The sequence below is a fragment of the Sapajus apella genome, unplaced genomic scaffold, assembly GCF_009761245.1.
Source record: "Sapajus apella isolate SASKATOON/1434 unplaced genomic scaffold, GSC_monkey_1.0 scaffold47, whole genome shotgun sequence".
In the NCBI taxonomy this organism is placed as follows: domain Eukaryota; kingdom Metazoa; phylum Chordata; class Mammalia; order Primates; family Cebidae; genus Sapajus; species Sapajus apella.
The window spans coordinates 18,030,511-18,045,594 of record NW_022436987.1 but is presented as its reverse complement, the minus strand read 5'-3'; the positions used below and the strand labels follow the sequence as shown (position 1 = coordinate 18,045,594).

The following is a 15,084-nucleotide window of genomic DNA, read 5'->3' as shown; positions in this document are numbered from 1 at the left end:
CCATTTCATAGTTCTGTTCACATGATAAATTCTTAATATCTTTTTTCATTTTATATATATGTAAAACCAGGAGGAACTATTCTTCACAAATAATACTAATAAAGCCCTCTCCTCCCCGATTTTTTTAAAGAGCCTAGCTACTACACCAAGGAAATTCTAGAAATGAGTTATTTAAATAGGACCATGGGAGCACATAAGAGTTTTATTAGCAGCAGGATTTAATTATAACCATAAAGACTTATGTCTTTAAGGCCTGCAAGAAAGAAACAAGGCTGTAATTAAGGTAAAATAGTCAAAGCCACGCATTGGAATAAAATGTGAGCAAATCTATCTTTCATGCGAATAATTCTCTATAAGAGGAAAAAAGAAGCACAGTGATTGAAAACAGTAAATAATTTTTACATAAAAGGAGATATTGTAGAGGAAAGTAATATTTAGCCCTGGAATTTTATGGCCAGGTTCAGTGAATTATGGCAGAAAACCAAGCTGGCTTCTCTTTTTTGGAGTGATTAAAATTTTATAAAACATTTTTTTTCAGGTATGTATCTCTGCCACTGATTTGCTACCCAGATTTCACATACCAAGGGCTATCCTTCTTTTATGTATTTGTTAATTTAGCTATTTTATTTTTTATTTTTATTATTTTATACTTCAAGTTCTGGGAAACACGTGCAGAACATGCAGGTTTGTTACATAGGTATACACCTGCTATGGTGGTTTGCTACATCTATCCACCTGTCATCTACTTTAGGTATTTCTCCTAATGCTATCTCTCCCATTGCTTCCCACCCCCTTGACAGGCCCTGGTGTGTGATGGTCCCCTCTCTGTGCCCATATGTTCTTATTTTTCAACTTCCACTTATGAGTGAGAGCATGCACTGTTTGGTTTTCTGTTCCTGTGTTAGTTTGCTGAGAATGATGGCTTCCAGCTTTATCCATGTCCCTGCAAAGGACATGGACTCATTAAAAAGTCAGGAAACAACAAATGCTGGAGAGGATGTGGAGAAATAGGAATGCTTTTACACTACTGGTAGGAGTGTAACTTTGGTCAACCATTGTGAAAGACAGTGTGGAGATTCCTCAAGTATCTAGAACCAGAAATGCCATTAGATCCAGCAATCCCTTTACTGGGTATATACCCAAAGGGTTATAAATCATTCTACTATAAAGACACATGCACAGGTATGTTTATTACAGCACTGTTCACAATAGCAAAGGCTTGGAACCAACCCAAATGCCATCCATGATAGACTGGGTAAAGAAAATGTGGCACATATACACCATGAAATACTATGCAGCCATTTTATTATTTTTTAACAGGCTTAATTCATTTTATTTTTCATATATAATCCCTATGGTGTAGCCACAGCGAGAACCTCAGTCCTCTCCTCAGAGACTGTGGTGTGGGTCTGACAACATGGTCGATGAATTCCTGCTAAGGAACTTGGTGAATACACTCTCCTTCCAGAGGCTAGGGTCAGGTAGCTGTAAGTGTTGGAGATGGAATAAAAGGTGGCCTTGGTGAAGTTGCCCAGGATGGCAGTGCAGCCCCTGGCTAAGATGTATCAGTCATCGATACTGTCCATTAGCATCAGCTTCTTGGGCACTGAGGCTGAGACAATGCCAGTACTGCCGGGTGCAGAGATGAGGCACACCGGTACAGAGCAGTGGGCTGTCACCTTGCAAGGGACAGTGTGGGGCTTGCCAATCCTGTTCCGCCAGTAGCCTCTGTGCATGGGGACAATGGAGAGGTTGGCCAGGATCATGGCCCCTTGGATGGCAATGGCCACCTCCTTGGAGCATTTAACACCCAGATGGATGTGGCCATTGTAGTCCTAGATGGCAATAAATGCCTTTAACCTGGTGTGCTGACCGGCACAGGTCTGCTTCTGCACAAGCATAATCTTCAAAACCTCATCCTTGAGAGAGGCCACCAGGAAAAGGTTAATGATTTCAGACTCCTTGATGGGTACAGAGAAGAAGCAGATGTCCTCCAGAGACTTGTTCTTTATGTCCTTGACCAGGTGGCCCAGCTTGACGAACAGCATCGACTTCTTATCCTCAGCCTTGCCTCCTTGAACTCAGGAGCTTCATCCTCTGCCCCAGTCCCAACCACCGAGGCAACCCCAGCCCCAGATGCCACTGACAAAACCTCAGGGGAAGCCATCACGGTTCCCCATTCCAGGGCCCCCGGGGCCTCCAGGCTCCCCAGTTGTACCAATGTCATCCCGGTATTTGGTGTTTTCTCAGAGAAGGAATTCTGTTATTTTAAATGTCATATATTATATTTCAGCTTTTCTTTTCTGAAATTGACCTATACTTAACATTTGTTTGATAGTCTTTTTAGCTTTTATGCCATACCTAGTATTTTAAAAGTTATTTAAAATTACACTATATACATGATTTTAGATCATATGTACATTGTATATAATCTAAGATCTATCTCTGACTTTTTGATAGCTGAGATGGCATTTTATAACTTGTGGTTGCATTACAGCATCTACCATAATGACTATAGTGGGGATACTATTGGAAGTAAAATGGCCTTGTTTCTGGAGTGCCACCCAAAATTCTTTGTCTCACAGCCTAGGAAATCAAGGACAAGGATAAACCAAGGGTAAGATTAGAGCAGAAATTTAATAAGCGAAAGTAAGAGAGAAAAGCCTCTGCTGCAGAGAGAGGTCTCCCCAAAAAAGTTGCCTTTTTACAGTGAAGGGCATAGGTTTTTATAAATGATCTAGTAGGGAGTGGTGCTCTATTTACATAGGATATGTAAAAAGGGTCAGAACTATGCGTGTCTTACATAAAACTAAGGCACAAATCCCTGGCAGTCCCTACCACATCCATTTAGTGAGCATGTGGGCCCTTAGCTTGTTACTCCATGTTGCTTATCTCTCCCTACTGTGCATGAGTTAGGTGTAACCCTTCAAAGTGAACATGCCTGGCCCAGGGTAGGTCTTTTATCAGTGCCTCCCTTGTACAAGCTTCCTTATCTGAGTATATCCAAAAAATGTAAAGGAATGTGCTCACTGAGCCCCTCCCCAACCCTGTCGTGAATATGTGAAACTTCATGGATTATTCATGAGATGTTTTGTGTTGGACCCGGCTTCCTTTTCCATGTTTGCAGCTTGATCCTCTCAGGCTGCTCTTGTGTTAGAAGACAAATTCTGCTGAGGACTCAGCCCTAACTTTCTGCCTAGCTAGTTTCTTCCTTTCTCCTTCTCTCTCAGCAGATCTTTCTTTCTTGTATTTCATCTGTCAGTCTCCAGTGTGAGACCACGCATTTACAGCCATGAGTAGAATTTAACCAATGTATGCTTCTGAGCTGTAGGATATATTTTCCTCCTTGTAGACTCAGAAGTAGAGATACGTGACCCAATTCACCAAGAGAAATAGGGTAAAAGAAATCAAGAAAAGGTGCTGCTTGGTTGACCTACTACATTCTAGATACCTATTCCCCAAAAAACAATATGCATAGGTAGATGCAAGAAAAACAGAAGAGAAAGAAAATTAAGATTAAAAAAAGAGAAGATGTGGAATGACGTATTATACAGTTTTAATAAGTGCTTAAATACACAAACCATTATATTAGTTAGGCACCTTTAATTACAAATAAAAGTCACCAGATTTAATTATATAGAAAAAAGGAGTAAACTTTATGAGACCAAAGGCATATAAACCTCTGGATTCACAAAGAACATGGAATAGGTGTCTAGAATGTAGAGTTTTGAAAAAAAAAAAAAAAAAGTAAAAATACTATTTAAAAATTCATCAGAGTAACTGACATGATACACTAAAGTATATTTGTTTCACACAAGAAACAGGATGGAAGACATAGTAACAAAAAACGTGAGATGTATAGGAAACAAATTGCAAATGACAAATTTAAGTTTAATCATAACATCTAAAAGTAGATATTAATTATATTAAATTAATGTTAAATTTCATATGAATGGTTCAAACACACCTATCAAAAGAGGGAAATAAACAAACTGGATTTTTAAAGTCTCCAAATGTATGCTTTCTATAAAAAAGATCATTTAGATACATAAACACAAATAGATTGCAAGTAACAGGATAGAAGAAGATAACGTACAAAAAAGTTGCCATAATAAGAACTGGAATGGCTAAATTAATGTCAAATAAAATAGACTCTACAATAAGAAATAATTACACAGACAAAGAGGAAACTTCATAATCATGAGTGTCAATCAGAAAAATATAACAATTATAAATGTATATGCAATTACCAACACTGCTCCAAAAACATAATGCAAAAACTGACACTATTCGAAAGAAGAAATAGACAATTTAATACCAATTTGGGGGACTTCAGTATCTCACTATAAATATTTGACAGTATTACTACAGAGAAACTTAGCAATTTCTAAATTTTCAAAATTATAGGTGCAGTGGCTCACGCCTATAATCCCACTTTGGGAGGCTGAGGCAAGTAGATCATCTGAGGTTAGAAGTTTCAGGCTAGCCTGGCCAACATAGTGAAACCCTGTCTGTATGAAAAACACAAAAATTTGGTCGGGCGCGGTGGCTCAAGCCTGTAATCCCAGCACTTTGGGAGGCCAAGGCAGGTGGATCACGAGGTCAAGAGATCGAGACCATCCTGGTCAACACGGTGAAACCCCATCTCTACTAAAAATACAAAACATTAGCTGGGCATGGTGGTGCGTGCCTGTAATCCCAGCTACTCAGGAGGCTGAGGCAGGAGAATTGCCTGAACCCAGGAGGCGGAGGTTGCGGTGAGCCGAGATCGTGCCATTGCACTCCAGCCTGGGTAACATGAGTGAAACTCTGTCTCAAAAAAAAAAAAAAAAGAAAAGAAAAATACAAAAATTAGCCAGTTGTGGTGGCGGGCTCTTGTAATCCCAGTTACTTGGAGGCTGAGGCAGGAGAATCGCTTGAACCTGGTAGGCACAGGTTGCAGTGAGCCGAGATTGCACCACTGCACTCCAGCCTGTGCAACAAGAACAAAACTCCATCCGAGAGGAAGGAAGGGAAGGAGGGAGGGAGAGAGGGACGGAAGGAAGGAAATTCAGCAAGAATACAGAACACTTGAGTGACACTCTCAACTAAGTTGACCTAGCTGCTATCTACAGAACACACTATCCAACGAGAGCAAAATACATATTATTTTCAGCCACAACAGGAACATTTTCCAGGAGATACCATATGCTTGGCAATAAAGCAAGCCTCCACAAATTTAAAAGTATTGAAATTGCCCAAAGCATGTTCTTCAATCCCAATGGAAATAGATTAGAAATTTAAAAGAATTTGGGGAATTATCTAAGCATGTGGATATTGGAAAACATATTGCTAAATAACATATCAAAGAAGAAATAAGTATAGAAATTAAAACTATTCTGAACTGAATGAAAATTATATGACGACATATCAACATTTACGAAATGCAGCTAAAGTAATGCTTAGAGAATATTTTATAGCTTTAAAACCCAACATAGAAAAAAAAAAGTCTTAAATAAGAAACTTGAGCTTCTACTTTAAGAAACTTGTAAAGGAATAGCAAATTAAAACTAAAGAAAGCAGAAGGAAGGAAATTATAATAAAGATAAGATTGGAAACTAATGAAATAGAAAACAGAAAAACAATAGAAAGTAATGTAAACAGGAATAGTAAGAAAGACTAGAAGACTAGAATCTGACAGAAATCAACACCATTCATGTTCCAAGGCTGTGCGTGAAGCCAGGTAGTCTCATGGTGCCTGCACTCGCAGGAGCTTGCTGGTGTATTACAGGTCTCTTTAGTAACATTATACAGACACTCTGTCACTACATGACTTACTGCATTGTTTCATTCATGATCAATCGTTAACCAATGATTCTCTCTCCATACCTATAGTTTGAAGTACGTAAAAAAGAAATCTGGATGGCCCCATTTGGTCTTCATCATCTCACAGACCAATGCTCAGAAATAAACTGGGGTCATTTCTGGCCATGATGAGCAAGAAAGAACACAAAACATAAAATAAACTTTAAACAAAATAGAAGTTTATTTTTTCCACTTTAGAGTTTTCTAGAACTGGTTTGCATGATCTAATTGTGTACATCTCTTCCCAGCTCTACATTCAGTGATATATGCCATATGACACGAATATTTACTCCTTATAAATGAGAAAGCACTACAAATCAAGTCATTAAGCCTCAGGAACTGGTGGTTGAGCATTTACCAGCACACCATTGTGGGTAGGCTTTCAGATCTACTATGTCAGCTGCACATAAAAGAACCAGTATTGTTATTTTCTTCTTGCTCTCCCAAGGTCACATCATGGTGCCAGATGGTTGATGAGGTTACATCACGACATTTTTATTCCACAAAGCAGTAAAAAGGAAAAACATAAGTGAAAGATCTCTCTTTTAATCAAACCTAACAACTCCACACAACACTGATCCTTAAACCAGGCGATAGACACAGAAAGATACAAAGAGGCCTGAAACTTGTAGCAATGTTCACTCCTAAAAATTATGGCTTTTTGGTTAAGTCAGATGTGGCTAGTATATTTTAAGGCTATTTTAATTGCTTGAACGAATCATCATTTAAACTGATTGTCGTGCTGTCAGATGTTCACTGTATACCAATCAGCTGCAGTAAAGAGAACATGGCCAGCAAGAGAAGCACAGGAACTGCTCCCTCTGCAGAGGATGTGATGAGGCAGTTTATCTCAGAAGCAGGTTGCAGGTAGAGCTGCCACTATGACTGGCCTACCCAAAATAGAGATGTTGGCAAAAGAAGTTGGAAGTAAGGTAGAGTGACAAAAAACTGATGATATATATTTTGCCCTTATTAAGTTTCCATAGATGATAGAGCATAAAAATCTGGCTCTTCAGGACAAATAAAATTATTACAACCCAAGTTACAGAAGACATTGAGTAGTGTGGCAGGCAGAATAATGGCATCCCAAAGGTGTCCATCTTGTAATTCCCCGGTAATATGACATGTTGCATAACAAAGGGGAATTAAAGTTGCAGACAGAATTAAAGTTGCTAATGAATTGATTTTAAAATAGGAATGTGATATGGTTTGGCTGTGCCCTCAGTCAAATCTCATCTTGAATTCCCATGTATTGTGGAAGGGAGCTGGTGGGAGGTAACTGAATCATGGGGGCAGGTATTTCCAGTGTTGTTCTTACAATAGGAGTAAGTCTCATGAGATCTGATGTTTTTAAAAAGAAGAGTTTCCCTGCCCAAGCTCTCTTTTGCCTGCCACCATTCACATAAGATGTGACTTACTCCTTCTTGCCTCCCGCCATAATTATGAGGGCTTTCCAGTCATGTAGAACTATAAATCCATTAAAACTCTTTCTTTTGTAAATTGCCCAGTCTCAGGTATGTCTTTATCAGCAGTGTAAAAATGGACTAATACAGAAGATTAGTCTGGATTGTACAGGTGGATCCAATATAATCACAAAGATTCAGATCATAGTAATGTGACGGGAAAATAACTCTGTGTTTGCTCCCCGTCCTCACCCAATGCACGTCTTCATTTTTCTTCAATTTTATGGTTGTCCTGATTTGTATCCTTAATAAAAAATATAACCATTAATTATAGCACTTTCTTATTTGGGTCATTATAGAAAATTATCAAACCTGGGGGGTACTATGGGAACCTCTGAATTTGTAGCCAGTCTGTCAGTAGTGCAGGTGGCCTGTGGACCCAACTTGCAGCTGGTATTTGAAGTGAGGGTGGGTGAGTCCTTTGAAGTCTGTGCTAGGTCTGGGTGGTCAGTGTACAAGCTGAATTTCAGTACACACTGTGGAGTTTGAAACAGGATACTAACAAATAAAGTTTGAAAAGGGTAGTATTAAGATGAAAATATCATTTTATAAACATCCATATAACATGTTTATAAGCTATATTAGTAAGAAGTGGAAAATGAAAACCAAGCCCTAAAAAGTGAAAAAGTACTTTCAACACAAATATGAAATGATAAAGGCTTGTATCCCATACTTCTTAGATACTAATTTGGATCCTGTAGGATACCATTTTTCCTTAAGGCACTTAACCATTAGTATTCCTATGGACCCCTGGAAACTGATGCTGAACATTTTGTAACATTGAAAGCCACTTGTTAAATCACTGGTAGCTTGAATATGGGTTTTGTAGAAGTTCCATCACATAATCAAGGTAATTGCAACCAATGACATAATTCAGTGTGCTTTTTTTCTTTTCTTTCCTCTTATTCCTTTTCTTTCCTTCTCTTTCTCTCTTTTTATTCTTTCTTTTCTTTCTCCCTCCTTCCCCTCATTCCTTGCTTTCTTCAGGACTTTCTTTTGCTTTGGCAAGCCTGTGTGGCAGCCCACCGTAGCTCCTACCTCTCACCCCATGACTTGCTCCTTTGCCCCCATACTGCTGAGAAACACAAAAGTCTTTCATCTAGCTCTGTGGACTAACAACTTGAAAAAACAGGAATGAACATCTTTCCAATGGGAAACAAAATCCAGTGGGTGGATTCTTTTATTTACTTGCATAGACTGTCTTAAGATGCAGTCCACATATCTCCTGCTTAAAATCATAATTTGATCCTGAAAACAATGGCAACAAGTAAAAATCTTTTAAACAGAAACTTTTTTTATTAATTGCAACTGAAAATGTCTGATGTATTTCAGCCAAGTTACCATTATTTTCTCTGCATTATTCACTCCACCAAATTGTAAACATATTGAAGCTTCTAGTCTGCATTCAAACTGTACTTAATAAATAAACCTATTACTAATTTAGGGCAAAATAAAGATGATTATATGTGTAAACTGTGAAAGCTTATGACATAATGAACGGATCTAGAAGAGGTTATCTCTTTATTTGATATGATTGGCAGATGTATATGAAAAAAGTATTTGGAGCTTACTTAAACACAAAACAAAAAACAAAATTCACATTTGTCTTATAATGACATTCTCAGACTAGAAACTGCAATATCAAGTACATTTGTGAGTGCATTACTACCTGAAAGCATAATGTCAAAATCTTAATTTGTAAAGTATTAACTTTGGGAATTTTATGTTAAAAAGTTATTAAATTTGAAAAGTAAAGTTCATTCAAATAGTAGTATGCTCATCAAGAGCTGTCATGGGGAACATTAATTGCACATTAACTGAACAGTTTTTGTGCAAGCTAAGTGTGTAGTTTGTTGGGATTCTCTGAAGCCAGTCCCATGCAGTTGAGCTGTCACTGGTATTTGAGCCAAGTAGTATCCAGGCTGCCTAGATATTTTTCTCCCACATTTTTTGCCTCAATTTTCTTTTCCCTCATTTCTGCCTTCTTGAAATTATACTCTTCAGTAATGTATTAGCATACAAACTTTGTTCCTGATCAGTTTTCTGAGAACCCAGCAAGATGTCTTGACCCAATAACAATGAGACATTGTTTCTTAATGTTTTATTTGATGCCAGATAGCTAAATAAATTATTTTCATGATCAATTTTGAAATACATGTTTAAAGTTTTTTTAAAAAAAGATAAAAACTTTCTCACACTATTAAAAGCAAGTGGGCTATATCTATTTCTGTATCTATATATTTGTATGTTACTGCCTGAAATTACATGTGTGTGTCTATCTATCTATGTATCTATCTGTGTATACACATATATGTGGGTATATGTATATACAGAAACAGACACACAAATACATTATATGGATATATATATAGATACATATATATATATACACACACACACACATACACACACATCATGTGTGTGTGTATGTGTATGTCTGTGTGAGAGAGAAAGACAACATACACAAAAGTAGCTTTCTTTTAGACCTAAGCAAGAATGGTTAAAGGTGCAAGGTAAAAAAAAAAAAAAAAAAAAAAAAAAAAAAAAAAAAAAAAGCATTTTCAGATAGCTTTCTCTGGGAGCTGGCTTGACCCTCAAGCTAGATCATGGTGTTCTCCTATAGAACAGAAACAATGTCAGAGATCATAACATAAAAATGCCACTTGTGATCATAATAGAAAAAATACAAGTTCACACTTCCTAAAGGACACCCACTTCATGTCAGAGTATAAACAAACTGTAAAGTTCACAGCTATATTATTCACATATTTCTGCTTTACAAATAGTAAGTGCCTAGCAAAATGCCGCCTTTATTCCTGTACCTTAGAAACTGTAAACATCACTTGCCAAAAAAGTCATTGATTTTTGATGGTGCCTCCCTGCAGAGAAGCAACTGGAATAAAGTCCTTCTAGTTTTCAGCAGAGTCTCCACGTTTTGCGGTGTGTGCATGTGTGCATGTATATGAACCCATTTCAAAGTGATCAAAGTTGAGATACGTAAGTCCCCAGGCACGATTTAACTCTAAGAAACAACATTTACCAAATGTAAACTTTTTCAGAAATAAAGCTTGAACAATTCAAAAAGTAAATCACTACTAAACTCAAATACAAAACCAGAACTATTATTGTAAACTATTAGATAAATTTCTCCCAGATTTGTGAAGTCCTGTAGCAGCTTGCTCAGGCCTTCTTTGTCTTTGATCTTAGCTAAGCAGAGGGAGAGATAAAGAAATATAATGAGATTGTTTTCACCTCTATTTTCTGTGGTAAAAGTTTAATCCTCTTAACACATAAATTGCCATCAGCTGTGCTGGATTAATATGTTTTCCTAAATAGACGTGGATAGCAGAGAATAAAGCTGACTTACCTAGAGTCATGCAAAGTGTTAAAAATAAAATTAATAACTCTTTTCTAAGAGAAATAAAGTGTAACTTTGTAGGACTCCATTCACATGTTCTGGCCAGCACAAATGATCTCCTTCTATAGATGATACATTTCACTATTAGGGAATTGAATTATTTCCTAAAAAACAATTTTAACAAGCGATAGTACACTTAATCATACTAGGAGCTAAGATTATAGAAATGTCCCTAAGGAACTTCTCATTTAGCAAAGGAAGAGAAAGAAGGAAATCAATGGTGATTAGTTATAAGTATAATATTCAAATGATCTGAACATGGACAATACAAGTAACTGGTAGTGTCATCAGTGAATGGGCATGTCTGGAGGTCACACAGGTTACAGTTAAGAGCACAGATCCCAGATTTCAACTGTCTAACTTACAATCTTGGTTTCTCCTGCTGTTTGCATAAACTTGGGCCAGCTACCTACTTTTGTGGAGCTTATATTCTAGCCAGAAATAGACGAAAACAAACAATAAGTAACAAATAAGTAAATAATGAAGATTTTAAAAGGAAGATCAGAATAAATGGTGAGAATGCCAAGATTGGGAGGCTGTTTACAATAAGGAGGATAGTTATTAGTCACTGACAGGGTACTCACTGAAAAGGTGACATTTCAATATTGGGATAAAGCATTATAGATAGAGGAGTGAGTGTGAAAGCGATTAAGCTGACAGGATCATGTAATGTGTTGAAGGAGCAAACCACAAGAAATTCATTGTGGCTAAACCTTAAGATTGGTAAGATTTGAGGTCAAGGAGCCATGGAAAGCCAAGTCTTATATGACTGTTTCAGAAGTTGTAAAAATATGAACAACCATTTCAGAACTTTGGCCAAGAAGACCTGGCATTCTTTTAGCAAAATAAGAGAAATATTCTTAAATCATCAACCAATAGATAACCTAAAGAATTCTGATTATATATTGCTTTGTGATTTTCAGCATGTAAATTTAAAAGGGTTTGAAGCAATAAATATAGTGATAAAAATATACCCTTTAATACTATCTGGGTCAACATAAAAACATTATTTTATTACATGCATCTACAAAGATGTAAAATGTTTTATATTATCATTTAAATCTGTCTTCTTTGAAAAATAAGCAAAAATGATACACAGGCTAATTAATTAAAAAATTAATCAATTGGAAAAATTAATACCTGTGTCCAACATTTTATGGGATATGTTTCCAATAACACATTATTCCCATGTTTAGGGAGATAATAACTAAATTTAGATTTTAAGGTCAAAACAAAAAATGTTACTTAAATATATATACACAATGTTGTTATGGAGGAATGGGATAAGGTAATTAAAAATATATTTTCAAGCATAAAATACATGTACAGCATATTAGCATAAGATTTGGTAGCAGAAATAGAATAGAAATATAATTCAAAGTTAAAAAGTGGGAAATTTTGAACTATTATATAGATATTTAAATGGATGATAGCACATATCAAATCTTTATGGTATTTATATTCCAATGAATAAATTTTAAGGAATATTGTCACAGTTTTATTTTAGAATGTAAGTATTTGGAATAAAACAGAAAAATGTATTACTTACAGGTATTCAAATCTATAATAAATTTTTTGTGTGTTAACAAACTTGCACATGAAAAAAGTTTTTCAAACTTATTTAGGAGTGAAAGGGGAGAGTTACCTGATCCCCCTCACAGGACATGTGACAGTGGTATAGCTCATCTGTTTGGTCACTGCCACTGTTCAAACCCCTTATGGGACGAGGAGCACACAGGCAGGTGCAGGAACACAAGTGGGTGTGTGTTATAGTACACTCTTTTAGCCTTGCCATCCATGGACAGCTTAACTGTTAACTGGCTCAGTGGAGCCTTTGCCTTTCAGCAAGGGCAGAGGGCCAGTGTGACAGCTTTCTGTGTCCAGAGCTCTTGTTCAGCAACATGGAAGAATTGGGTCAAACACAGACTTGAGGGATGGTGAATGTGGGGTTTTATTGGGTGATGGAATTGGCTCTCAGTGGGATGGATGAGGTGCTGGACAGGGGATGAAGTGGGAAGATGATCTTTCCCTGGAGTCTGGCCATCCAACTGTCCCCAGTCGAACTCCTCTTGACATTCAGATGCTCCTCTCGTCTCTCTTTCTCTGCCATGCCATTCATCTGCTCATCTTGTCTCCTGCTTTAGGAGCCTGGAGATCAGGGTTTATATGTGTACAGGATAGGGGATGTGGTGGGCCAAAAGGTGACTTTTTGGGTGCAAAAATAGGAATGCCTGTTCTCACTTAGGGCCACAGGTATCTAGGCTTGAAGGTGTGTCCTTTGCCAGGGAACCACCCTCTTCTACTAGTATTTACTTGTCTCTTCTCTGTATCAGGAACAACTCATATAAAGTGTTGAAGCCCACCTCAAAATAAAATTAATAAATGGCAGTAAGAATCACCATTGTCTTGTTTCCAGTCTTTAAAAATGCATTAAAAATTTCTCTATTAAATACATTTGCTTTAGATTTTGAATATAATGTGTTAACTTTCATTTCTTAATCTTTACCTTGCTTAATTTTGTTCTTGTATATTGTCTGACCTTCCCGCTAAGTTATTTGAATCTAAAAATTAACATTCATCTTCTATTCCTAGAGCCTGAAATAGTCTGGAACATTATACATTCTAAATAAAAATTCATTAAATAAAATAATAGAATTAATTAATATTTAAGTAATATTTAAATGATTCTTTTAAATGTAATCATTAATTTACAAGTGTTTGTTTTCATAATTATTCATGAAAATGTCTAGACAACCAAATCTATACTAATAACATGGATAAAACCAGAGTAATAATGCCAATGTAAGATAAAGTTTATTAAAAATTCATTAATAAGAAAAGAATAAAAGTCATTATTTCATTTGTGTTCCACATTTACTGGCATTATAAGTTAAAGGACAATTTTGGAGACAATGATATGAGGAAAAATTAAACCAGAAAAAAAGCAATAATGTGTTAGTGTTATACTTGTGGCTTTTGAGATAAATGTACTCTAAAATCATTTAGGTATGCATTGAGCCTTTGCACGTATTAAACAAAGGGTAATCATAGAAAGAGTGCCCCATTGTCTTTCTAAAGTTCACATTACTTGGTGAATATAGTCATTTGCCTACCAGCATACATTCGTAGGTACCTACAAACCTATTTGACTCAGATGTCAGGTAGATATTTGATATGAACAGATGTTTGAGACACAGAAATGAAAGACAACTTTCCTTTACGCAAATTGCTCAGAGTCCAGAGGAGTCAGACATGTAGACCGGCAATGACTACCTCAGCTAATGGAAATAAAGAGGAAAATAAGATATAGAGAAACAGAGAGAAAGGGAGTTGGTATTCAGAAATGATATGGTTGCTTAGGTGGTGCCTCAGCTTGTTCTTAAATACATAAAACATAACTAAAACTAAAGTGGAGAAATGGAGCTCTGGTTCTATGATTGTTAAGCAAACTTCAAGAGGGATCATGGAGTGTTTGGTGAACCCCAAAAGGTCTGGTTGGTCTTTAGAGTACAAGTATGCTCTACTCTATACTCCTTGTTGTATAGGCCATGTTTTATGGCCCTGTCCTATTGTGTAGGACAGACTACATCTTGGGGAGTCTTGTATACCAGGCTAAATTTGGATTTTATTATTCATGCTAACCAACATGTATGATGGTAGTACAATCAAATCTGTAGTTTATAAAGCTCATTCTTACCTTAGGAGAATGGAGGACAGAATGAAAAAAAGTGGGAGTTAGTGACAAAAGCAACAAAGATTATTCAAAAACTAATGCCAGACTTCTTCTGACTATGACAGAATGTCAGAGACTGATATTGCACCCTCAAACGACACAATTAAACAGGAAAAAAATCCATAAGTGTATGGAACAACGATTTTCATAACATTCATTAACAGGTAGTGTAGGACAGTGATTCTTGGGAGAGGGATGATAAGTGAAAACCAGGAGTTGGACAAAAGAAGAATAATGCTAATAGCAAATTTAGGAAAATAAAAAATAATTTTTATTTAAGAAAATAAACTGGATTTTAGGGTTTTTAACATAAAGTACAATGTATGAAGCAGTATCATAAAACTTGGGAAAAGAGAAGTATATTATTGTGAGGTTCTTAAACTACATGAAAAGTAGCTAATATTGCCTGAAGATACATTGTAAAATACTTTAACTAAAACCTTCTATTGCCTGATAAAGCCTAAACTATTTTCTATATTACCCTTTTCAAGAAAAAAAAGTTGCTGAGTCCTGCTCTAAACCCTAAAGTAACTACCAAAATTTGGGAAAAGGGATAAGGCAATATATAAGATAAAATGAAGTCATAATACATATCCAATTAATTCGGATGAAAGTAGAAATAGAAA

At 36.3% G+C, this 15,084-nt stretch overlaps 1 pseudogene; it reads right to left on the bottom strand.

The window, feature by feature from the left end:
- Window positions 1-1,352: 1,352 nt before the first annotated feature.
- LOC116525008 lies at window positions 1,353-2,147 on the bottom strand (annotated as a pseudogene).
- Window positions 2,148-15,084: the final 12,937 nt, after the last annotated feature.